The sequence below is a fragment of the Pleurodeles waltl genome, chromosome 3_1 (assembly GCF_031143425.1).
Source record: "Pleurodeles waltl isolate 20211129_DDA chromosome 3_1, aPleWal1.hap1.20221129, whole genome shotgun sequence".
In the NCBI taxonomy this organism is placed as follows: domain Eukaryota; kingdom Metazoa; phylum Chordata; class Amphibia; order Caudata; family Salamandridae; genus Pleurodeles; species Pleurodeles waltl.
In genome coordinates this window covers 1,667,679,800-1,667,706,949 of record NC_090440.1, presented here as the reverse complement: position 1 = coordinate 1,667,706,949, position 27,150 = coordinate 1,667,679,800, and positions in this window count along the sequence as shown.

Below are 27,150 nucleotides of genomic sequence, written 5' to 3'. Positions count from 1 at the left end.
TGTGCTTATTGATATATATTTTCTATCAAAATAAAAAACATGGTAAAAATGTATTCAATAAATAAAAATAACATTTGAAAATATGTAAGAACACATTCAAACAATATTTGAAATAAACACAATATTTAAAAATATATACAATTTTAAATTACATTTTCCCAAACCAGCTTTAAAATTCCCAACTCCAAAATAGAGTAAGTTTTAGTTATGTAACTCCAAAGAAAAATTATAAACAATGAACAAATTAAAAAAACAAATACAATATGCTGTTACATAAAATGGGAAATGCTTATTTTTGTGTGTGTGTGGGGGGGGGGTGAATTATTAATCTAACTACATTATACCAAACACTTAAGAAAGTGTGTTAATTGTGGGGCTCAGATTCATTATTTGAGCTTTAGTCTAACAAACAATTACAGAAGAAGCTGCATTAATTGGGGGTGAGATTCAAATTTACTATTCTATCTCCATTCTAAAAAAAATTGGGGAACATGGCCTATGTAATATACAGCAAAATAGTACAAAAAACGCAAATAGGTCAGAATTGCAAGTAATTTAAAATGTTATAAAATACATTAAAAATAATGACAGTACCCTTCAACACTCTCAAGAGAAAGTTAAAAGTAATACATTCTGTTATGTTAATAACTTTAAATTTGTTTATTTAATTACAATTTAAATATTATTTTAAATATAACCCACACATTCCACCAATGCATCCCACAGCTCATAAACAAACAAAACAAATAGATAAAATAAAATAAAACCAAATATTAAAACTTTACATATTAACAAATTAATAACAATAAACACAAAAAATCCCCTACAAAACCCATATACACAATATAATCCAGTAAAGGACCTAACATAATAGTTTAAAAAACAAACTTTTTTGTATAAAATAAAAATAATTAAACATATAGAAATTTGAGTTTCAAATACAAAAGATCCATAATTAATACATGAATCCATTATTATCAATGTATATGTTTAAAACACTACCCACACAATCCCCAATTAAACCCCACAACCCAGAATTAAAATATAACAAACAATTTAAAACTCTATTAATTATGGAAAGCAATACATAACAAAGTTACTTATAAAACCAACATACATTTTACAATCTGAAAGAAAAATGTAATAAAGAATGTAAATCTTAATTATGCCTTTAAAGACATAAACATCAAATAAAATATTAAATTAATCAATTAAAGCAATATGTCATTTTAAAAACACAACCAATCATATAAACCCAATAAACCAAATAAAACTGTGTGCTTTACCTTAATAATATTTCAAAATAATTAAAATAAAACAACATAACAAAAACAATATTATAGTTAACTATATTTTGAACTTCAATATTATTGCAAAATAGTAAAAAAAAAAATTTACTTTGATATTTTTGTCCACATTATTTAATAGTAGTTATATTTTGCCCTCATGATTATGGTCACACTTTACTCTTGAGTCGATGTTTAGGTGGAACACAGATCTACTCACATCAAAGGCAGGAGCAAATCTGTTTTAGGTGTCGTAGGGAAATCCAGATCCACTAAATTTCAAAGGGTGTAAGGTTTCCCTATGCTAAAGGAATATAAATAAAACCAGTGTGCCACTGCACATGGGGACTGGAATATCAGAAGATACAACTAAACACCCAGTGCAATTATAGGGGCATAAATGCAGCACATAAGCATAGCTAGAAATTCCTCAAACTGTTCCAGAACTATGCCTATGCCTCAATAGCTGCATCTGGTGCAGCTTTCTAGGAATATGAGGGAAAACAGCTATGAAAATTAGCACCCATACAATGTCCTATATTTATAGATTAGTACTTGCCTTTGTAAATGGTGCTCACAATGCAAAAATATGTGTCAAGTAAACATTCACATTCCTGGATTGCTGAGCGCTCCTGGGCTTACATTTGAGGCTCTTTTAAGTACTCTAAAACTCAATGTCCTCTGTTCTCTATATTACCTCTCTCCTGACATAAACTAGATGATAAATATCCACTTACATACAGATTACCTTTGATGTTCAAGCTGTCTTTGCTGTTCATGGTTGACACTGTGACCAAGAGCTCTGTTTACTTCACGTGAAATTTCATGTACCTGGAAACTCACTCTGATTTTCATTCAGATCATAGTTTACAAGCCTATCAGCTCATCAGTAACACAAGGACATGAACTACCTTGGAAGAGCATCTTGTAGAATTGTAAGATCACAAGAGATATGTTTTAACTTCAAAAAGAAAAAACTGCTTAGTGAAAAGTGTGGTGAAAAGTAATGAAACTTTATAGCAGTAAAATGAAAGATATGGAGTTTGGTTACTGTTCATTCCTGCTCAATTAGACCTCTGGACATAGGCTAATCCAGGCTCGTAATCTCTCCCAGTAAACACTGAAGTTGTATTCCACTTTCTAATAATATATTTGCAGAGAACTAAAGTCTTCCTAGTCTCCTACAAATGCTCTAAAATGTAATAAAAAGTAGGTATGCTATTCCTTATAACCTTTGCACAGGCCTCGAAATCCACTGCCTGCATGTCATCTCCTTTTCAGGTCTGGTTTGCGACAGCGCAAATGCTGCATGAGCTCTCGTTTGCGATGGACAACAAGGGGCTTGCAACCTACCCATTGCTTCTCATTTGTTGGCTTAATTGTCACTCTTATTTGCTGCCTATTAATTGGCCAGCCCATTTTGGCTTAACTTCTGCTTATTTTGGCTGGAACATGGTCCACATACTGATTATTTAAGCTGGGTTGCTGCCCCTCCACTGATTGCACTGTGATTGAAGTTCTATTTTTATTTTTTCTTCTTCCTTGTCATATTTGTTGAGCCTCCTGCCATTTGTAGCTATATTTTACTATGCCCCACACATTATGAGAAGGCACCTCTTTCTCCTTTGAAATGGATGTTTACTATGACAATCGATGTTATCTGCTTCCAAATTTATTTTCACAAAGACATGGGTGCAATTGCTTCTTGTATGTGATAGGATTTTCTGCCAAATTACATTTTATTGTATTTTTCATGCATGGGAAGATTAACTGATTTGCTCAGAATCATAGCAGTGTTGTGCCAAGACCTAATAAGCATTGACAAAGCCAATAGGTCTAGCCTTTGAGATTCTTAGCCCTGTCATTGCCTTTTATTGCTGCTGTACAGCAAGAGCATTGCTAAATTTGGCAAAGATTTGTAGCCATGCAGTATAGCCATGCTGTACAGTATGGCTGCTATGCTGCATAGCACAAAAATTATAATAAAAAGGGACTGTGATGCACTGAACGCCAATGCGCTTTAAAAAAAAAAAAAGCGAATTAGCCCTGGCTGTGTCATAGCACTTTGTTAAATTAGTTTAAAAACACGGCAAAGCATCAATGCTGCTATACAGCATGCCAAAAAAATAATACCTACTACCTTTGCCAGTGCTGCTTGTTCTCTACATGCTGCCAATCAGGTTTTGCCCTGGCCTCCTGCCTTGCTAAGGACAGAATTTCATGCTTGCACAGCTAACTCTGGTGCCTTAGACCAGCAAAAGCACGACATCATGGCATTCATTTTCTCTCGTTTACATTCAAATTAAAAAAACACAAACAAATCTCTACCATTTCCAAACGTTAACTATTGCAGTATTCTTTTTACAGCAAAACATGTGTTTTATTGTTAAAATTCCTCTGTGCTATTTTGTATTCTCTTTTGCTTTTTAGAGGTCGTGGGAACAGAGCACAGCATTTGACATGCATAAGAGAGCCATTTATGGTGGCCAATAAGCAGTCACCAGATGGCAAGTACATGGCAGAACCGCCAAACCAGGCTGGACGTAGCTGATGGTCTCTGGGGCTGAAGTGCTCTCTCATCCTGTGCCAACACACCTAGCCCTCTGCAAGACCAACACAAGCAAATCAACAGGGAAACAATGCAAAATAAAAAGCACTATATTGTCTACACAATGAAAGGCAATGTTCTGGATAAACACACATACACCAGCAATATGTTCTGCTTCGATGTAATTCCCCTCATTAATCACACGGAATCTGCAAGGAATTATAGTGTTCCTGGCCAGTATAAAGAATTCAACCACCACCACTTCAAAGAAATGTAATTGTTTTTTGTGGGCCAACTGTCTGCTGCATTTCTCGTAACCCCCTGTGAACCACAGGACCATGTAATGAAAACAGATGTATAGGGAGGTGACGGGAATGAATCCGGCCACCGACCTGTGGGGAACAAGTTGCGAGCAGCGACTCACGAAATGGAAAGACAACTACCGGCGTGGAAACATGAAAAAGCAGAAGGCGGCGCTCAGCTATTAGATGACTGGTCAGCAGCTGGTGGTTATTGCGTTGCACCTCTAGGGGGTGTGAGACCACCAAAGCCAGAATCATCCCTGCCTTGAGTGGTTTTGGTGCTTCCCGCAGACACAGAGAGAGAGTGGGGAGTCGGGAGGGTTTGGGGTAGAAGTGAACGAAACAATAAATTAACAAGGACAGTCGAGCCAGAGCTTAGGCAAGTGTCTGGCTTTGCGCTAAGACTCCTGCAAGCCATTAAAATGTTTGCCATGTAAATCAAGTAAAAATATGATAACATTAGATCACTATTTTTTTTAAAACATGCATTTGTTATTTAAGTGGATGTGTTTCACCTTCATACATCATATTATATCACTGCATACAGAGCTATTTAATAAAAGTGATTTTATTAAATTTGAAATTTGAAACATTCATGCCCACCCATGCACTGATGCCATTGCTGTTGGTGAATTGAAAGGTAAGGCAGTTGTCATGTCAACACTATATTGGGCATAAATGTTTATTGCAGCAACACTAACATTATGGGGTATTCAAAGGCAACCTGAACTCAAGTACTTCAAGGCGCTCTTATACTAAGTAAAAAAGAAAATGATGCACAGTGAAATAAAATATTTGCCTAGGATCACACAGTTTGGTTAAGCAGCGGCGTATGTACTCACACAGTGCCATTGTGCACCACATGATATCAGCTCACTTCATATAATTACCCTATGAAGGGCAGATAGCATATTGTAAGCACCTAGTGAGCTTTAAATCCTTTCAGTGGGGTTCCAGCCCATTTGAGCAGTGTTATAAGTGCTGAAATACGTTGTGGATTTTACAACCTCCAAGGGACACACAAATAGAGATGGATTTGCTTCAGAAGCATTTTGGTTTTATTTTGGCCCAGGTCGGAGTAGTCATCCCCACTTGAAGCCCCAGCCCTCTCATGTTTCACCAAAGCAGCTCATGATGAGATGGCTTTGAACCTTGCCCCAGTCCCTTGATCACATTCCCACCTATGTATGTCCCTCCACATCCAGGTGCGATGGCTTGAATGCCCTGCCACCAGCCTCGGTCCCTGCACCTCCGAGGTCCCACATCCACCCTCACATGTTGCAAAAATGTTTCCAAGTAGGCAGGTCTAAAACAGGGAAGCTGAGATTGATCCAGGCTTTCTTGTTTTGCATTGTTGCAGCTCAGCCACTAGATGGGTATCTCTTTCTCCAGCTTTCCATCAAAGGCTGTTTGTCTTTAACTGTTAGTGCATGATGTTAGAGCGTAGGTAGCAGGGAGAAACATGCAAACTCAGCACCTTTTGGGCTCAAGAGTCGAACCTCATGTTGAGACAGGCATCTGGCTCAAGCCTGTCTTACACCTTCAGAGGCTAGCTTGTCTCTAGCTAGGGGCAAAACAACTTACCGTCCACCTTTCCTAGCATGACATGAGTTGGGTACAGTGCCCCTGAACCATTACAGGAAATGAAAAAAATATTACTCCAAAATCCCATAAATTATGGGTCATGGTATAAAGGTACAGTAGCAGAAAGAGGGTGGAATCAAAAAAGATGAGTCTCAAAAATCAGAGTTTGAGAGTCAAGATATACATTAATTTTTTTAAAACACCATCGAAAAACTGGCAGCAAGGACAAATGTGACAGTAAATCTGTTCTGGGTTGCTTAATCGGTAACAAACAGGCTCCATGTTAAAATATCTTACGTGACTAGGGCTCGGCAGTTTTCACAAGATAATAATGCATTTGCCGGAAAGATCTGTTTTTTTGTCTATTTGCAGTTTTGACACATTATACTATAGCATAAAGGTGTATTGTGCCTGCTGCAAATCACAATTTGTAACATACAGGGATCAAATTTGTATTTCATGTAGATAGTTCAGAGGCACTGCATTTGTCACAGAAATCATTTAGTTACTTTCAGTTCATAACTTACAGTCCTTCCAAAAAGGCGTAGTGAGTTATGAACTGACATCAAGGAGATGCATACAAACTGAAGTGCATGGGTTTGGAACCTTATTTGTTGAATTATTCATTACTCTAAGGTTGCTGAAAATGGGTCCTTTGGACAATAATCTTATTAGTACAGATATCCCCAACTACTGTATTATGTTTCTCCTGAACCAGCACTCATTATGTACAGTGCTTACCAGTACAGATGATATGTGACTTCTACACTTTGTAACCCTCATTGTCTTAGTAACATTTCCTGTAGGTTGATTTACACACTTCTTTAATTAATTGTCTGCGTGTGTGATGTAAGGCTCTCTGGAGGAAGTAGCACTATGAAATAAAATAAAAAAATATTAAGTGCTTTTTAATTAATTGGTATAATTACTCTTCCAGATATATGTGAACTTCTTCCAGTGCATGCAAATCTTTTATATGCATGGATTGAAAAAAGTCAAAATCCTGCCTCCAAATTAGAATGTCTCTAAACAGGGATAACACGCTGAGTGATTTTGTTTTCCTCCATTCCATTGGCATTTGTATTTCAGGCTACAGATATCTCCAAGTCAGGATGAGCCTACAATAAACAAAGGGCTGTTGAACCTCTAAGGGATGCCTTTGTGTTGGGCCCAGCTGCAAGGGAAAATGAGAATCCCACCCCCTGCAGGTTGCAACTCTGAAAAACAGAAAGTAGACAATGTTCAGGGGCTGCTGAAGGTGTCTTATTGTTTGCAAATTACACTGGGACAAATTGATCTTATATAACTACGGCCAGAAGGGATCCGGCTCAATAATAGCTGCTGGATTGAGGATCTGGCTGTAATCCCCTTATTTCCTGCACTGCCCCAAACCAGGTTATAAGGCTGCACCCACTTGGCCACACTGTCAGGGATGCTCAGTGTGGATGTGGAAGGAGTGCTTTCTTTGTTTATACTCAAAGCTTCTACCTGGATGGATAGTTCTAAATGTAGACATTATAGTCTAGTGTGTCCATGCACTTTGAGTGTGAGTTCGATCTGATGCATGTTTTCTAACAGGAACATGTAGTGAATCAAACATCACATGGGTAATGTGCAGTGGGTGGGCCCATTTTATGTAAGAGTGCTGGAACAGTACCCTCACAATTCATGTGTAAAAAGGGGTTTTACAGCCCCTTTTCTAATACATGACAACCCCACACGCTGCTCTTTTAGTCATGCGGGCCTAGGTGTGAATCTTACTTCCACTAATAATCATACACGTGTTTTACACTTGAGTAGTCACAGCTGTTGCAATTTGAAGTCAGATCTGAAAGATCATGGTTTGAGTTGAAAGAGTATTTGATTCTAAGGAAAGTTAAATAGATTCCAGGCATGCTGCACACAAGTATCCATTCTGATCACAAGTAATTCCAAACACCTTGAAACATATTGAAATGCGCTCAAGATAAAAAGGAGACTTAAGCACATGGACATTTAATGCTTCCTGTAACTTTCACCAACATCCAGTGATTTATATCTCTTATTTCTTGCCAGTAAAAATGATCTGAACCGTGGCCTTCTTGCATCACATACTGTGGGATACTGAAGGCGATTTGATGGTTACATAGGTGTCTGGCCTTGTGGGTGCCTAATAATTGACCAAATAAAACACCAGGGGTCTAACCATAACAGCTAGTAATATACCTACATGATTTATTTGCAACAGAGAGGAGCGCCCAACTGACAAATCATGAGTTTGAAACCAAAAGGCATATTTACTAAACTTTCATACAACGCAGGGCAGCAAGCAAAGTTGCTGTCCTGCGTTGCGTGCAAAGGAGAGGGCAGAGATGTTCTATATTTGCAAAGATATGGAGCATTTCTGCTCTCTCTTTGTGCTGGCACACTTCAGGCAGCCTAGGGTCAACACAGGCACCCTTGCCCTAGTGCCTGCATTGCAAGGAGTATTGTTTTTGTGCAGGAAGGGATACGTTCTTGCACAAAAACAATCTCTCAGAACATTTTCCTCTTTCCGTGTGTGCTGCAGTTTGCAGCACACACAGAAAGATGAAATAACAAGGAGAATGTTCTTTTTTTTCTCCTTATTAAACTGTCCTCTGGGAGGCATGGCGATTTCAGGTAATCCCAGATTAACAAACCTTTGAAAATCTGGATTGTGCGTAATCCATAGGTGGATGCATGGGAACGCCCATGTTCCACCCATAGAATGTCTCCCAGAATTAAATGTAATGCAATGCAGCGTCAGCCGCTGCATTGCGCTACATTTTCTTTACAAAAGCCTGGCAATGCAGCTCAAATCGCCCCTCACATGGCTTTAAAAATATCTACTTGCATTTTGCATCATGGATGCGTCACAAAAGTAGTGCCCAAAATGTTAGTAAATATGGCCCCAACTGAGTTAATGATTGTCATCAATGAAAATCAATGAACACTAGCGGGTTTGGTTATGCAAATTCTGTTGTTTCACTGTATACATAAGCCCTTTATTGATAAGAATAATTAAACGGATAATAATGCTCAAGGCTCATTTGCAGTGGAGATTATAATTAACTGCACAGTCAATGTTGTAGTGGTCTCACCAGCAGAGGAACACTCAGTTAAATGAGTGAACACATACACCGTCAAAAGACTGATGGACACCACTGCGATTGGAATCTCATAGGGTCCGATTACGAGTTCGGCGGATGTGAAGACCCGTCTGCTGAACTTCTGACTGGGAGGTTGCCACCTTTCTGGTGACCTCCATGCCCGCCCTACTACGACTTTCCCGCTTGGCTCACGGGAGGAAACCAAGATGGATAGTAGCAGTGCCATCTTCCCTAACACAAAGCAATATAAAATGACTAATCCCTGCAACCTTTGTTTTCTTCACTCAAGTAGGTACATTGATTAGCAAAAGTGAAAGATCCCCTGCATGTTGGAAGTAAACACAGGCTACTGCCATCCATGTGTTACCTTTTCTGTACATTTCTGAAGCTCGTGCACATCTCTTTAGTACGTCCCTTAGCATTTTCTTTACTTTTTAAATTAACAGATGCACATTTCATAAGCTAATTTAAAGTCTTTACTAAAAATAATATGGAAGCAACATTTAATGAATAAAACTGCAAAGCCCACTTAACAATATGTGCATCTTCTAACTACACATAGGCTTACGTTTTACTCCATGAATAGGTCTATATGCTGTTGCTCCTCCTACAATGCCACATTACAGTTAAATAAAGTCATAAAAAATGCAAGCTACGTGGTCTCCTTTTGTATTAACAATGTTACTTGCAATCCTCCTACGTAAATTAAAAGGCAGACTTTTAAGGCAGACCCATCAGCTTGGTCACTACTTATTTATGGCCCCCATATAGATTGCCCCGATGGTTGAATACTTTTCAGTGTGTACTACCACTTCTACCACATTGTATTCCTTCATCCAATTGTTTTTGAGTCCAGGTTCCGGCGATCAGGTGAAGTGGCATCTTGTATGCTCTTCCCAGTCTGGTTACCTTGTGGTACTTATTGCTGCTTGTGTTTGAGGCCCAGGTAAAAAGTTCATAGGTCTGGTTTTTGTCATTGATATCACCATTGATAGTGTAGCACCTGCCCTGATAAGCAGTTCTACATTTCCATGTCCACTCAGTGCTGTTGGCAGCAGGGTATTTTTAAAGTAGTAAAAGGTGGCTCTATGATTCTACAGTGCTTTCACGTCTTGTGGAGCAATGGATGCAATCTAGTGTTAGCTAGCTCAATGGGATTGCCCATTTCCCCAGAGCCTGCAATGGCCTATGACCTCAGTTCCACAGATGTAGACTAACAAAACAGAAATAATATATGCTGTGGAGTAAATTTTTTATCACTTGGAGGAAATGGTGTCAGAATTAGAGCACACAGACAGTTTTTTCCTCTCCTTTTCAAGGTGGAAAATGTTTCTAGACTAAGATCCTCATTACGACATTGGAGGTCCCACCATGGGACCACCAATGACACGGTGTTGGGACCGCCAATGCCGTGGGGAGAACACCAACACCATGCTGGCAGCATCCCCCCAGTCGTATTACAATGTTCCAGCCGGGCTACCAACGGGAACATTGTATTACGATGTTCCCACCAGGCTGACCTGCGGGAATAGTGCTACAGTACTGGTCTCAGCTCCCTTTGGGGAACCGAGGCCAATACGGTTGCATCTTTGAATGCGTACTGTCTGCAAAGCATTTCGAGGCTGCTGGGCAGGAGGGGACCATGCACTGCTCATGCCATGGGCAGTGCAACAGTCCCCCTGAGGCCCCAGGCACTGGATTTCCACCAGCTTTTCCATGGCACCATGGAAAGGTTGGCAGCCTTTAGGCGGTCCAACCCACCAGGGTCGTAATATGGCGGTGGGACCACCAGGAGTGTGGCTGTCCCACTACCACTGCGAGCGTGGCGGCCTGAAGAGCGCCACACTCGTAATGAGGCCCTAAGTCACCTCACTGTGCTGCCCTGTGTCACAGGAAAAGGGCAGGAATGGTAAACTAAAACAATTGGTACTTTGAAGGGGTGCAGAGTCAGACAGCCAAGTAAATATATGGTGAAATGGGTAGTTGACAGTGCAGGAAGAGAGTTCAAAATACAAAGGGAGCACATGGTGATTGGGGCAGCACAAGTTGCAAGGCTGTGTAACTTTACTTCGCTCACACAGACATATGTAGTTGATCCAGTAGCGGTGTTTGGTCTAGCTGACACAAAACAAGTACCACTGGGGCATTACATTTTATAACTTTGTGAGCACACTCAGAAGCGATTTTGGGCCACATGTATGAATGTGGGAAATTGCGAGTTCCTAATTGCGATTCCATGAGAATTGCAATTAGAAAATCACAATTTCAAATGCACAAAACTCTATTGCGTTTAATTTGTGATTCCAGTGGGTCTCAAATAGGCCTACCTCATGAATATTCATGAGGTAGGTCTTGCTTCCCCATTGGGAATCACAGAAAATAGAGGGATAGTGGCCTACTGGGATCAGCAGACCACCATGTCTGTGACAGCTTTTCAATAAAGCAATCTTTTTTTTAAATGCTTTATCCTAATAGGAAAACAGGATGCATTTAAAAAAGAAAATTAAAAGTTTTAATTCATTTTTTAAGAGAAGGCAGTGGTCCGTGGGACCAATGCCTGCTCTTCAAAAATGCCTTCGCAATCATTCACAAAGGGGAAGGGGTCCCCTGGGGACCCTTTACCATTTGCAAATAGGTTACCACCAATTTCCTGAGAATGTTTTGCCACTGCATTTCGATTCAAAACATTCAAACATACACCTGCAAATTGGTATTAGGAAAGGACTCCCTCAACACGCACCTTCCTAATACTGAATCGCAAAGCCAAATTGTGATTCGGTAACAGGTTATCGAATCACAATTTTGTGTTGGTCCATACCAAAAAGCTTTTCAGCGGTCGCAAACGGCCCGATTCTACAAATCAGACCTATTGCAACCGCTAAAAAGCTTTGTACATCTGGTCCAAAATACTGCAATAGGAGACACACACATACACAAACACAGCACATGAGCAAGTTCAATATCAGCGATGTAAGATACCCCTTACACTTACAGAAGAGTGCATGGATATGTGTACGTGTGTTGTCTGCTTATATGGGTGTCCCTATATGCGAGTTGGTTGAGTGCATCGGTGCATGTAAATGCCTTGATATACCCACATTGGTGCATACATGGATGCATTTGTCTCTCTTTCTGTGTGCCAATGTCAAAAGCCAATCCTTTTGACCTTTTAATGCTTAATAAGATATGGTAAAAGATAGTTGCATTAGTAAATTTCTTGAAATCCTTAATCTTATCTCAGTAGTCCACCACTCTTCAATAGTGACTGGCTGCCTCAGCCCTAGTGATAAGTGCACAGATTTTTTTGGACACACTCTGTAGGTTACTCTTGTCCCACAGACCACAAAGGTATACCCACCAGTTATGCAGAGTGGAAAACCAATTCTTTAGGATGTATAGTCTACATGTGGCAACCAGTCAATCTGAGATGCACCTGGTATGTTACTCATTCTCTCTTAACTCTCTCTGCCTGCCAAATATGTTCCTGATAGGTAACTGGCATCTTCTCAACCCTGTTGCTGTGTCAGAAGGTCACCCTACTCATCTGCTACAGGTGTACCTGACATGCGGCTGACTCTAAAGCTGCATGACATCCTTTCAGAGGTGCATTTGGCATGTTCAAAATGTTGTTCCAGTCGTATGGTCTCTAGCCGTGCCCCTCAGATGTGATTGTATCACCCCTAGTTGCTCAAGGCAGATATGTGACCAGGATGTGAATTACACTTCCTCATCTCTATATCCTATCAAAGTTTACCTGACATTTGACTTCCTCTTCAACAGCTCTACCGATCCATAGATTATGATTGCCTTCTCTCTACTCATCTTTCAGTGGCACGTCAGGCATGTGATTGACGTTGTTCCGACCTTAACTGCCTTTCAAATTGTGTCAGATGTCACTGGTGCTGTAACAGCCCTATTGGCATTTCATAGGTTTCCTGCACCATCTTGACACCAGCCATACAAGCCTGTGAGATATGCCCTGGCACAGGATTATGATTACTTCTGCTCTAGTCCTATTGCCAGAGTCAGAGGTGCACTTCACATGTGATTTACTTACCCTGGTACCACCGGCCTATGCAAAAGTGCTTCTGGCATGTCGCTGTCTCTGCTTCAGCCCTGCAGGTATGTCAATGTCCTGGCTTTTCAGAGGCACCTGCATGACAGGTATTCCGCTCACTCCCTCATGTCTTCTGTACATTATTGTTTGCCTCACAAACTCTCTCATAATCTTAAGGAACTTTGGAGAATGATGCATTAAAGACAAAAAAGACACATGTATTGTTCAAAACAGGAGAACGTCATTTAAGTGTCTTCTGCTTTTAAACAGAAGCAAGGAGTGGATTTTCAATGCAAAACATAGTGAACTCCTGAAATTATTTTCCTAACTGAGCACACAAAAACACACCTACAGAAATCAAAGAAAACAGGATATCCTTCCCTATTTGAACTCACGTCAATGCTGTTTGAAATATATGGTAATGATGTAATGGTGAAACTCTTTACGGCATAAATAACACACACCGCTAATGGTTGATAAATGTAACGAAATGCTGGAACAACCTGAGTCAAAAGACAAAAGCATCAGTTGTTCTTTCGTTTATTATAAAAAGATCGATCAGACACCTACAAGGCATCAGTATACCGAGGCAAACAAAAGTGGGTCCAGAGAACTAACAAACAACCATGAAAAGTGAACACAACAGAGAGGTTTGTACCCTTCATAGATCCGTCGCCTCAAAGGGGCAGGATATTACATTGTTTGGATGCCAGATAGAAACAAGCATTTGCAATGCAATTGGTCTCACATTTTCTTGAGTTAGAGCTTTTGGCATTGTAAATTCATACATGGACTTTTCTTGCCACATAAGTTGGTCAACCCTGCTTCATAATGTCGTTTTTTTCCTGTCATATAATTCCAGTGGTCCAGCATTTAACTAGAGCACTTCCAAATGCCTTCTTCCTCTATCTTAAAACATTTACAATTATCATATAAACCTTTATAAGAAATAAACTTTTGACATTATTGTGTAATGCTCAAAACACATTAACAACAATATTATTTTGGACAGATTGGAGGGTGAAAGGAAAGAGGGGGTCAGGAGTAAAGATGGAGAGGACAAGTGGCGTAGCAAAGTTGTCATGGACCTTGGAGTAAGAAAGGAAAATGGTTGACTGGAATTTCAGTGGGTAAATAGAGCAGTGTTTAGAGTTGAGTGAGGTCTGTAGATTTCTGGGCACCTGTTTCTTCATTAATAACTGTGCCTCAGCAGAGAAAGTGGATGGGGCAGAAAAAGAGAAGAAAAAGGAATACAACAGACAATAGGAAGAAAGAGAAGCGGTTGCAAAGAAATGAAAGAAGAGAAAGAAAGAACAAGAAATGTAAGAAATAGAGCAAATGTGTGAGACAAAAGAAAAAAAGGGAAGGACGCTAGCAAACAAAAGATAGAGGAAAAAATTATAAAAGAAGTGTGAAAATAAAGAGAAAAATGAACATTAGAGAAAAAGTGAGATGGTGAGAGAAACAAGCAGCGAAAGAACCATGGCATGTATGTACTGACACATTTCCCACAGACACAGAATGAGAAAACCCCTTTGACACTTCGGGTCCCTACAAGTAACTTGTGGCTTCCACATACAGATGAGAAAAAGAGGGATTTATAATAAAACATAAATTGACAGATAAAGCTATGAAATACACCAGAGAAAGGAAGGGAGAAAGATCTAAAAAAAAAAGTGAAAGGACACATACCGAGTCAAAGGAAAGAGCAAATAAAAAAGACAAAGAAAGAATGAAGGGAAGAGAAAAAATAGTGAAAGAATGAACACCTGATGAAGAAAAAAGAGAGGAACAAAACAAGGAAAGAAATAACCATGTTTTTGCGAGTTTGAATGAGGAGGTAGGCAGAGGAAGAGGGAAATAAAAAAAGGGAGAGGAGTAGAAATAAACAGTTGAAAGAAAGAGCGAAACTGTTAACGTGGATTTTAAAAGCTGGAAAGAGAAAAGTGAATGAGAAAGAAAACATTAAGAGTAAACAGAGTAAAGGAAAGAACAGAGGGAGATAGGTGAAACAAACCCTCCCAAATAAAGATGGAAGCTAAGAATAGATTTAATTGGCTCCTCCACGTCCTCAAACAGATGTCAGAGTGTGGAACTGCAGCGGGCATTGCAGGACAGCAGGAGGTGCATTAGCAGAGTTGTATGTGAACCCCAATATGGGCAATATTGGGGAGCTTCAGATCAGGATTGGGGGTATAGGCAGAGCTGTGTCCTGGCCCAGTGCCTGAATAACAGGAAGGCAGCGAGTGAAGAATGAGAAACTAAGTGCAATGGAATTCCTGGTATTAGAATAATGGGGCGCTGCAAGTTAGGGTTGAGGTGCACTGACAGTTGTATGTGAGCTACAGTACTGGAATAGTAACGGGCACACAAGGTCAGAAGTGAGGTATATTAATGAACCTAGTATTGGTGTGCCAGTGTTGCCGAGTGTTAGTCTGGAGGTGCCCTGGTGAAGTTGCGAGTGGGGCCCAGCATGGGAGTGGCTTTGATTTGAACCACAGAAGCAACGAGGGGCATGTGTGTGTGAGCCTTAGTACTGAGAAGAAACATGCACTGAATGTTAGAATTGATGGATTCTGGAAGAGCTGTGGTGGTTCCCATCAACAGTGTCGTTGAATGTTAGACTTGAGGTGCAGCGGCTGAGCTGTCTTTTGCTCTTTTGGGTCCAGTACTGGCTTTGCAGTGGACTGAAGATTAGAATTGAGCTGCTGTAATGGAACTGTATGTGAGCAGGGTCCCAGTATAGGAAAGAAGGTGACCTCGCCTGGGTAGAACTGATGTGCACTGATGGAGTTGCACCAGAGGTCCCAGTACTGGAACAGCAGAGTGTACTGATTGTACAAACTGAGGTGCTCTGGGAGACAGTGTGTGTGGTGTTTTGGCACAGCTTAGGGGCTTGGAGTGTGTGAACTGAGGTGCACTGATGGAGCTGCACCAGAGATCCTAGTACTGAAACAGCAGTGTGTAATGACTATAAGAACTGAGGTGCTCTGGCAGACATCGTGTGTGGGGTTCTGGCACGGGGTCAGCTGAGGGACTTGGAATGTGTGAACTGAGGGTCACTGATGGAGCTGCGCCCAAGGTCCCAGCACTGGAACAGCAGTGTGTACTGTAAGAACTGAGGTGCTCTAGCAGATAGTGTGTGTGGGGTTCTGTCACGGCTGAGGTGCTTGGAGCTGCGAATGGGATCCCAGTATGGAGCAGATGTGGACACTGTCTCTATGGATTGGAGAGCCCCGGTAGAGCTTGGTGTCTAGGCTATAAGCAATTAGAAGTCATCCTCCGTCCTGGGGACCACAGGCAGGCATACTTGGTAAAGAAAATTGAAGCCAATGAAGGGTGGGAGCAAGGCCGCTGAGAGAGGGTGCAGACAGCCCACAAAGACCAAATGTGGCCAAGATAACAGCCTGATTTATAGCCTTGGTTACAACTAAGCTCAGAGCAAGAACACTCTGCAAATGAAAACGGAAGCATTCCTGGACAGGGGCAGGAAAGAAAGTAAAAAAAAGTCACCTACAGACCAGATAAACAGGACAAAGCATTATTATAAAGTAGATGGTCCCTGCTCCCACACAGAGGAAGGAGGGACAGAGGTATGACAGACCACTAGCAAGCCAAGATTTTTAAATGACACTGAAACTAACACATGAAATTGCTGGAAGCCTACAGAAGAAGTATACTTAAAAGTATACAAGAGATCGTATGCTTATGTTTGACCTAAAAAGACCATTCACCAATTATTTTAGTTCTGGGGACCCGCAGTTAAGAGGAAATTTACAAGAGCAAAGAGTACATCAGAAAATGCGTGTGTGGTACTTCCTGTCTTAGATCTTTCACAGTCCTTGAATATTCAGTGAACTTAACTGGAACACTTAAACTGGAGTGGTTGTGCCACAGCCAGCCTGTATTGTTTTTTTCGGGTCTCTAACACATTATCAAACTAACAGAGGCGTGTACAGTTCTGACTGCAAAATTCAGGAAACTCTGAAGGATGAACAACAACTTCACCAGCATACACTAGGAGCAGCGATTGCAATATCAATCCTGGACCTCACACTCGCAGACACCTCTAAGACATACTTGGTACTGGGATGACAAGAAAGGAAATTTCTCAAAATGTGAAGCAGACAAAAGCAGTTGTCTGTTAAAACATGTAGCTGTAACAAAGCTTCTGAATCTAAAATTAGCCCCAGGACTTGGCTATAACAGCTGGCATGCAGGTAAGACCTATATATTCTGGCTATAGTGCAATGTTCCAGCTAGATCCAAATTTGCCTGGGACCAGCAGTTGTTTATCCTGCATTAAACTTCATGAAGTTGAGGAATGTCCAAGAGTGGACGGTCTTCAAACATTCCCTCACTCTCAGCATGGAGGGCTGCTTATTTAATATTATACTAAAGTGGGTATTGTCAGTGTATGAAAGAGGCCCACAGCTAAAGGACTGAAGAACATGATAAGACTGGGTAGAGGGACTCCTATGGCACAGTTAATCACCTCTGCTTCTGCTACTCTAAAAAACATAATCTACTTGATCTTAACTCCCTTTGGTCTTCAGTATATTGGCATGCAGGGACATCGCTTTTTGGGTGTTACACCCCCTCTAAAAATGCATTCTGTAGTAAATAGTTGGGTAGAAGTGTTTTCAGTCGGGTATGGTGAGGTGTCTTTCGGATTTCATTGAGGATTTTTACATACACATTGACAAATACACACACACACTCTCTCTCGTGTCTGTTTTGAAAGTCTTAAAAAATGTTGCTTGGTTTGAAAACTATTGTGTTTCAATTAATCCTACCAATACTCACTGTCCCTTAAGCCTTCTTCGTGTTCTGCTTCTCATATGAAGCATTTTCACAAGGTATGTCAGCATTATTTTTGGGAAATCTGAAGTTCACACCCCTCCAGTCTTATTGACCAAGCTACGCCCATATTGGCATGACAACTTGCAAGACATGCATAAGAATCACCTAGCACTCACATTATATGGAGCTGTCCCGAGTTAGACAAATTCTGGGATGGAGTACCAATCACCATGAGTAGGGTCCTGTATTGGCAGGTCCCAAAGGACCAGCGTCTCACTCTCCTCTAATCTCCAGGAAGACCCTGGTGGAGATAGGAATAAAGTGAGTTTGCTTTATCTAGGACTGACAGTGGCAAAACAAGATATAGCTAGGGAATGGGAGGTGGTGATACCCCATCCTTAGCAGAGTGGAAGAAGGAAATGAACCCCTGTATGGGGTTAGAGGTAGCCAAGCGAGAAGTTGCTCCGATAAACATCGCAAGACATGACGGGGATGGGCTGACTACCGAGGTATAGATTTGGGGCCAACCATGCCCATTGGCACCTCACCTGGCAGTGGACACCTGAACATTCTAAGGAGGGGGTAGGCCGAGTTGGTATGGGATGATTGGTCTCTTAATTTTGTTTCACCTCAGTCTGGTGGAGGCAGGGGGAGGCAGAGAGGGTATCAAGTGGCAGGTATATGTGGATGTTTCAGTTTTTATTTTATTTTCAGTTGTATTAATGTTCAGTGTAGGCCATGTGGGCCAAGTTGATTATTGTATTCTCAAATCAAATAAAACATGTTTAAAAATAAAAGAATCACTGAGCAGACAAGCAACATTAAATACCCTTGTGGAAGTGCTCACGTCAGAAGTCACTGCTTAGAAAAAGGCAATACCGAAAATGACATCTAATGGGTTTTACTGGAGAAAATGACAAATAGCAATGACTCTGGTAACACCAAGAAACTATTACTGTATGAGGGACAGAGCTTGGTCTATACATTACATACACATATTGATGGATTGAAAGATAGCATACCTTGAGCTCAACTCAATTCTTTATAATACAATTACTACAGACTGCCTGTCTTTTGATGCACTCAAGAGATATGCCATTTATTCCGTACACACTTCAAATACCCTTTGGTCCCTGTCATCATTAATGGCTTAACCTCTAAAAGCAGTCTTCATCCAAGGATAAGGGATGATTACAAGAAAAAGAACAATGCTTCTGCCACTCTAAAATAAACAGGATTCCTGTAACTGACTTACATTTCCATACATTGTAATAGGTGTTTATCTACCGTCATAAGTGAAGGTCGTCTTTTCTCCTGCCATCATCATAGTCTGTACCCCCTTAAGTCGTCTTTATCTAAGTATGTAGGTTAGTAGCATTAAAAGAACAAGCAGTGGCAAAGCCAATAGGTCTCAACTATGTGAGAGCTATAGGCTTTGGCAATACGTTTCAGCCATGTTGTACACCAGTGTGGCTGCTGCTGAGCATGGCTTATATTTGGTGGAGTGGAGTGGGGTGCAGTAGTGTGGGGTAGATTAGGGCAGAGCGGCATGGGAGTAGGGTGGGGTCGAATGGAGTGGGTGTTGATTGGTGTACATTGGAGTGGGACGAGTGGGTAGATAGGAGTGGGGTCCATTGGAGAAGGAGAATTGGGTAGATTGGGGTAGGTTGGAGTGGGTTAGATTGAATTAGGGTAGATTGGGGTGGAGTGGGGTAGATTGTGGTGAAGCCTGGTAGATTGTGGTGGAGTGGTGTAGATGTGGGGTAGATTGGAGTGGGGTATATTGTAGCGGGTTAGATTGCAGTGGGGTAGAATGTTGTGGGGTATATTAGAGTTGCATAGGCACAAGTAAGGTATATTGGGATAGACTGGGTTAGAGTGGAGTGGAATATATTGGGGTAGATGGAAGTGGTGTGTGGTGGAGTAGGGGATTGTAGTGGAATGGGGTAGAGTGGAGTGGGGCAGATTTTAGTGGAGGGGTAGATTGGAGGGGTAGATGGATGCATTATAGTAGGGTAGAATGGAATAGAGTGTGGTAGATTGGGGTTGTTTGGAATGGAGTAAATTGGGGTAGATTGGAGTAGAGTTGCATAGATTGGGGGAGTAAGGTAGAGTACACTGGTGTGGGGTAGATTGGGATGGGGTGGGGTAAATTAGAGTGAGGTAGATTGGGGCAAAGTAGGGTATATTTCAGTGGAGTACACTGGAGTGGAGTAAATTGGGGTAGATTGGAGGGGGGTAAATTAAATTGGGGTAGATTGGGGTGAAGCGGGGTAGACTGGAGTGGAGTTGGGTAGATTGGGGTAGATTTGAGTGTAGTGGTCTAGAGTGGAGGGGATAGAGTGGGGTTGGGTAGATTAGAGTGGGGTAGATTACAGTACAGTGTAGTGGTTTGCATTGGGGTAGACAGGAGAGAAGTGGGGTAGATTGGGGAAGAATGAAGTGTGGTGGAGTGGGTTAGATTGGAGTAGAGTGGGGTAGATTGGAGTGGAGAGGAGTAGACTGGAGTGGAGTGGGGTAGCTTAAGGTGGAGGAGGGTAGGGTGGAGTGGTACAGAGTGGATTAGGTTGGAGTTGGGTAGGTTGGGTGGATTATAGTAGAGAACACTGGAGTGACATGGGGTAGATTGGAGTGGGTAGATTGGAGTGGGATAGATTAGAGTTGAATAGTTTGGAGTAGGATAGACTGGAATGGGATAGATTGGAGTGAGATAGATTAGAGTGGATACATTGAAGTGAGGTAGTTTGGAGTGGGGTAGATTGGGGTCAAATGAAGTGGGGCAATTTGGAGTGGAGTTGGAGAGAGTGGTATGGAGTAGATTGGGATGGGGTGGGGTAGACTGAAGAGGGGTAGAGGGTGTAGATTGTAATGGGGTAGATTTGATTGGAGTGGGGTAGATTGGAGTGAAGCACATTTGGATGGGTAAATTGGAGTAGGGTAGTTTAGGGTGTAGTAGGGTAGGATAGTTTGGAATGGGTGAAATGGGGTGGAGTGATAAGATTGGACTGGAGTGGGGTAGATTTGAACGGTGTGCGGTAGATTGGAGTGAAATTGAGTGGGGTAAATTGGGTAGAGTGGAATAGTATGTAGTAGATTATGGTAGAGTGGAGTGTGGTAGACCCGGGTAGAGTGGATTAGGGCAGATTGAGTGGACTAGAGTAGGGTAGATTGGAGTGGAGATTGATAGTTGGAGCAGAGTCGACATTGGAGTGGAGCAAGATGGATTGGAGAAGAATGGAGTGGGGTTGATTGAATAGACTGGAGTTGGGTAAATTGGAATGGAGCATGGGCGATTGTAGTAGGGTAGACTGGAGTGGGGTAGATTGGAGTGGGATGATTTGAGTGCAGTAGTTTTGGGTGGGGTAGATTGGAGCGCAATGGGGTAGATTGGAGTGGAGATGATAGGGGTAGGTTGGAGTAGGGTTGATTGGTGGGATAAATTTGTGTAGGCTGGAGTAGGGTAGATTGGGGTAAAATGGAGTAGATAGTGGAGTGGATTAGACTGGAGTGGAGTGGGGTAGGTTTGAGTGAGGTAAATTAAAGTAAAGTGGAGTGGGGTAGATTTGGGTAGAGTGGAGTGGGGTAAATCGGAGTGTAGTGGGCTAGGGTGGGTGAATTGAAGAGTGGCAGATTGGAGTGGAGTGGGGTAGATTGTGGTGGATTGGAGTGGGGTGAACTGTGGTGGTATAAGGGAGATTGAAGTGGAGTATGGTAGATTACAGGAGTTTGATAGATTGAAGTGGTGTTTGGAGTGGAGTGGGGTAAATTGGACTTGGGTAGATTGGACTGTAGTGGAATGGATTGGAGTGGACTGGATTGGAGCGGAGTCAGAGAGTTTGGAGTGGAATAGTGGGGTAGGTTGAAGTGGGGAGGACTGGGGAAGATTGAAATGTAGTGGGCTATATTGGCCTGGAGTCAGGTAGATTGGAGTGGAGTAGTAGTGGTAGGTTAGAGCGGGTGGAGTGGGGTAGATAGGAGTGGAGTGAGTTAGATGGGGTACATTGGAGAGGGGTGGATTGAGGTAGATTGGAGCGAGGTAGACTGGAGTGGGTTGGAGTGGAGTGAGGTAGGCTAGGGTAGACTGGAGCAGAGTGGGGTACATTTGAGTGAAGTGCAGTAGATTTGGGTGGAGTAGGGTATACTGGGGTGGGGGTGATTGGGTTATATTGAGTGGATACAGGTAGGTTGGAGTGGAGTAGATTGTAGTAGAGTAGGGTAGGTTGTAGTGGAGTAGGTAGACTGGAGTGGGTAGGTTGGATTGTAGAGGAGTGGATTGGGATAGATTGGAGTGGGTAAATTGGGGTAGAGGGGAGTAGATTGAAGTCGGGGGTATTGGAGTGGGTAGATTGGGGCAAATTGGAATGGGGTAGATTTGGGTGGGGTGGAGTGCAGTGAGGTAAATTGGGTTGGTATAGATTGGAGTGGGGTAGATTGGAGTGAGGTTGGTTAGATTTGGTGGAGTGGGGTAGACTGACATGGAGTATATTGTAGCAAAGTGCAGTGGGGTAGATGGAGTGGAATGGGACAATTGGAGTGGAGTGGGTGGGGTGATTGAAATGGGGTAAGTGGTGTGGAGTTGAGGGACATAAAGTGGGGAGGAGTATAGTAGAGTGGCATGTTGTGTCATGGATTGAACGGCATAGAGTGGAGTTGCATGTTATACAATATAGTAGAGTGTCATAGAATGGAGCGGGGTGATGCAGAGAGTCAGTATAGAGTATGCACGGTGTGGTAGGTCACTGCCATTACAGAAACACACATTTTCAATTAAAATGGCCATTATGTTTGCACCGAAATACGGCTTTACTGTACACAAATGATAATGTGTAAAATTGTATTAACCTAGTGTATTGATGTGTTTTGATCATATTCAAATATTTGTTTCCACAACACTTCTGAATTACAAAAACATTCTTCATTTGTACTAATTCTGAAACATTTTGAAACATCATTACAGTTCATTGTTTTGTTGTGTGCTAGAAACAAACATCCTAAGCCCTCTCCTCTCACATGGGTACTCAGCAGGATTGTCACATAAAGTCTTTCACTTTGAAGTCAGAGAAAGAAAAGTAAACACCAAGGGCCATATGTACGAACACATTTTCCCATAGACACAGAATGGTAAAACCCTTTGCTACATCTGGCCCCAAGTTCCCTCGGAAGACAGAACCTGCTGACATTTTACCCCTGCCTTTGAATGCACAGCAAATGTGACAAGATAAAAACACATTTTAAAGGCATGTTTACAAAACGTGAGTTTGTGGCAAAATATTGTGAACAAGGTTTGGGCAAAGGGAGGGACAAACTGAAGCTGAACAGCCTAAAACGAATAAAGCCAGCAAATAGAAAGTCTAGAAATGTGATATACAGACCACAAAGCCAATAGTCAGCAATGGATGCAATGCATTCCCAGATAAGCTTTCAGAATGCCCACAAGAAGTTGTAAACAAACCAGACACCGGCACTGCCTTGTAGACTTCGACCTAAAAAGTCCTATTTTTCTGTCACCACTTAAAACAAACATGATTCCTCCCACTAATCTAGACTTCCATATGTGGCAGAGGCTCTGAGCCACTTCTGAGATATCATTTAGCACCTTATTATCATAATTTTCATAATATACTGCACCATATGAAAATTGAGCATCTGGTCTGTAGTGCCTTGGTCCTATACTTTCCATATGTAAATTACCAATCTGGTGTTTCCCTATACATTTTTTGTTGTTTAATTGAAATCCTATGGATGCTAACTTCATTTTACCACATTCCTGTTGCCAAATGAAGCAGAGTATATCTTGGTGGTAAGGATCCTCTTTTGCAATGGTTATGGAGCATCCTTACTGCTAAAATAGTGATCACCTCACCCCATCTAAATGTGTGTAACAACTTCAAAGATTTAATTTTCAAAAAAGAAAATCCAGCTTCAGGATTTTCTATTTAAAAATAAAAAAATAAGTTTCATGAACGGCTCTATAATGTTGACAGAGCCATGTGTTAAGCTTAAATAAGCATTGACAGGAACTGCCATGATGGCTGTTCCTGCCAATGCTTTAGAAACGACCAGCGACTCGTGGCCATTTCTAAATTTGGCAGATGCGGACTCAATCACAGTGACAGAATAACATACTCCATTCCCCTGATGGAGTAAACTCCGTCCATCAATATATAAATCAGACCTTTGGTCAGGTAGGAATCGTGATTTTGCATTGCAATATAGTCTGACATCCTGTCTTTATCTAAGCCTGCATTTTAGCTGGTTACTTTAGGCATGTAGTATTTGCAAAAAGAAAGTAAATTGGGTCTTTTTCTTCGCTCGCTTCTTGAAGGTCATCTGGAGTCTCCAATTTAATGATTATTTTAAGAAGATGAGACCAGGTAACCAGAGACCAGGTAACCAGATAACAGGTAAAAAAATAGTTTGAAGTGGTTTTTACTAATATTTTAGTATGTGGGGGCTTTCAAGAAATGTCATTGCTAGCACTGGCATTTTTAATAACAATAAAAGAACAATGTCAACTACAAACTATTGACGTTTGGAAAATTACTTCAATTATTTTTTTCTTAACAGTCTCAGTATCTAACACCGTATTTCAATTTGTACTCTTGATACATTGTCATAGTTTTATAGGGTTATCATCGCTTTAAACCCCATAGAGACATTCTGAATAGGGGACTGCCACTCAGTGTTGCTAACATTGAACTCCGAGGTTGGGTGTGTCCTTTTACACACTGCACTGATATGTTTCTACTTTTCAAATCAGTGTTTAATTTGAAGGGGACGCAATCATGGCCTCTGCTTCACAGAGCTTTTACTCTTATTATCACAGTATAAGACAGCAGTATTAGGTACATATGAGTATTTTCTTGTGTTGTGATTTGGGGGCCAGGATACGTATTAATAAACAATGGAGTGTGGAAGTCTAAACTTAAGAAATTATTGTTGTCAAATCGAATTTGCAGGAGGAAAATCTAACTGCAAATTGTGTCTCCATTTTGCTGCATATGTGAGCACAGTTGGATACATTTTGCACCATACACACTATGAAACATTCCATTTAGGACAGGGACACTGTCTGGAATCCTTGGGTCCTGATGGCTGTTGAATATGGCTGAAACATGCCAACATGTCAACCAGCTGATGAAGGGTTTAATAACATTCCCAAAGATCTAACTTTCCTTTTTAACCATGCCGGGGACAAATTTATTAAAACATAGATCAGAGTGACTTCCAGGTAATTGCAATCCATATTTAAAACTGATTAGATCCCTCTTTCTTCTAAAGAAAGTCAAATCATTTTGTCTAGAAAGTTACTTCAGATCTCCTGTTCAAGCCCTTGCACTCTTGTTTCTGGATGGTGGTAATGTGCTACTCCGTGGCTTCCCAGAATCCACACTGGCACTCCCTAGGGCAGCCGGCTTCAAACTGTGGGGTGCGCCCCCGGGAAGTCTGTGGCTGTGTTTCAGGGAGGTCACAAATGCCTTAGTAACTATTTGTAAATGAAGATAGCGTGAAAGCCTGACTTTATTTGTTGCATTTGAAGGCCATCTTCATTTACTTGCAGTACATAAAAAAGTATGCCAACTGTGATGCTGAGCTGTGGTGGGCAGGTTAAAGAGGTGATTGAGAAAAAAAATATTCTACAAGTATTTTGTAAATTTTTTCAACTTCAGGTAACTGCATATAAATAAACGCAAACACAACAAGCATTGGCAAAGTCAGTAGGTCTTGCCTGTGAGAGACATTGGCTTTGGCAATGTTTTGTAGCCATGCTGTAAGTTAGAGGGGTTGCTTTGCAGTGGGTTTACTGCATAGACTATTTACCATAGAATATTTACTGGGCTACATATATCTATTACACACATGTCGGCTGCTTTGTGGTCACTCCTGGTTAGACTATATAGATAATTTAACATAAAACATTTACTGTGGTGCATTCCTGGGGGTTTCCCTCTGTTGCTTCTTTGAGAAATCAAAAGAACATTTACCATGGCTACCTGTAATCCAGTACATTCTTGCATGTTGTTCCTATGCTGCTCAAGATCAAAGAAGAACCATAGCCTACATTCATAGCCCATGCCCTTATCAACTAAACTTAAACCAATGTATATGGCATATTGTTGGAAATGGCCCTTTTTGCAGGGTTATCCCCAAACTTTTTGCCTTCTTCCTCCTATTTTTTCGGGTCTGTTTTTGCTGGTTTATTGTCTCTGCGCACTTTACCACTGCTAATCAGTGCTAAAGTGCAAATGCTCCAGCAGTAAATAGTACTGTTGATTGGTTTTCCATGATTGGCATATTTGATTTTCTGGTAAGTCCCTAGTAAAGTGCACTGGAGGTGCCCAGGGCCTGTAAATCAAATGCTACTAGTGTGCCTGAAGCACTGGTTGTGCCACCCACATTAGTAGCCCTGTAAATATGGCTAAGACCTTCCACTGCAGTGTCTGTGTGTGTGGTTTTAAACTGTCAATTCAACTTGCCAAGTGTACACTCTTGCCAGGCCTAAACCTTCATGTCAGGCACCCCTAAGGTAGGCCCTAGGAAGCCCCACGGGAAGGGTGCAGTGTATGTTTAAGGTAGGACAAATACTAGTGTGTTTTATATGTCCTAATAGTGAAATACTGCCAAATTCGGTTTTCACTGTGCAACGCCTATCTCTCTCATAGGTTAACATGGGGGCTGCTTTTAAATATCCTTAAATCACAGATTCCATTTGAGAGCAGATAAAAATGTGGAGTTTAGGGTCAATGAACTCACAATTTAAAAATACATCTTTTAGTGAAGTTGGTTTTTAAATTGTCTGGTTGAAATTACCACTTTTAGAAAGTAGACATTTTCTTGCTTAAACCATTCTGTGAATCTACCTGTTTGTGGATTGTCTGTCTGGGTCAGTTTGACAGTTGGGCTGTTTTGCACCTCTCTAGACAGTGACACAAAAGGAGGCGGGGGTGTAGCCTGCATATCCTGATGAGCCATCTGAGCTAGAGGGGAGGGAGGAGTGGTCGTTCACACCTGAAAGGACTGTGCCTGCTGTCACACAATGCAGTCTCTGACCCCCTGGTGTGTGTCTGGGGCCTGGGCTGGACAAGGAAGGATCTTGCAAACACTTGAGACTTTGCTGTGAAGTTTGCCATCTTCAAAGGCAGAACAGGGTATAAGAAGAAGACCCAAAACCCCAGAGTTTTAGAATCTTTCTGGAACCAAGAGGAATCTCTGCAAAGGAGAAGAGCTGAAGAGCTGGAGGAGGAGTACTGTCCCTTTGCTGTGGTGCTTTGCTGGACTGGCCTGCAGTTGCTGCTTCTGCCTTAAAAGAATGCAAAGGGTGAACTTTGCTGTGTGTCCTGCTTGAGAAAATTCTCCAAGGGCTTGGAGTAGAGCTTGCCTCCTGTTGGCTGTCTCAGGGACACCAAAGACTTCAGTTTCCTCGACCTGCAGCACTGGGAACTGTGTGTTCTGTGCTGTA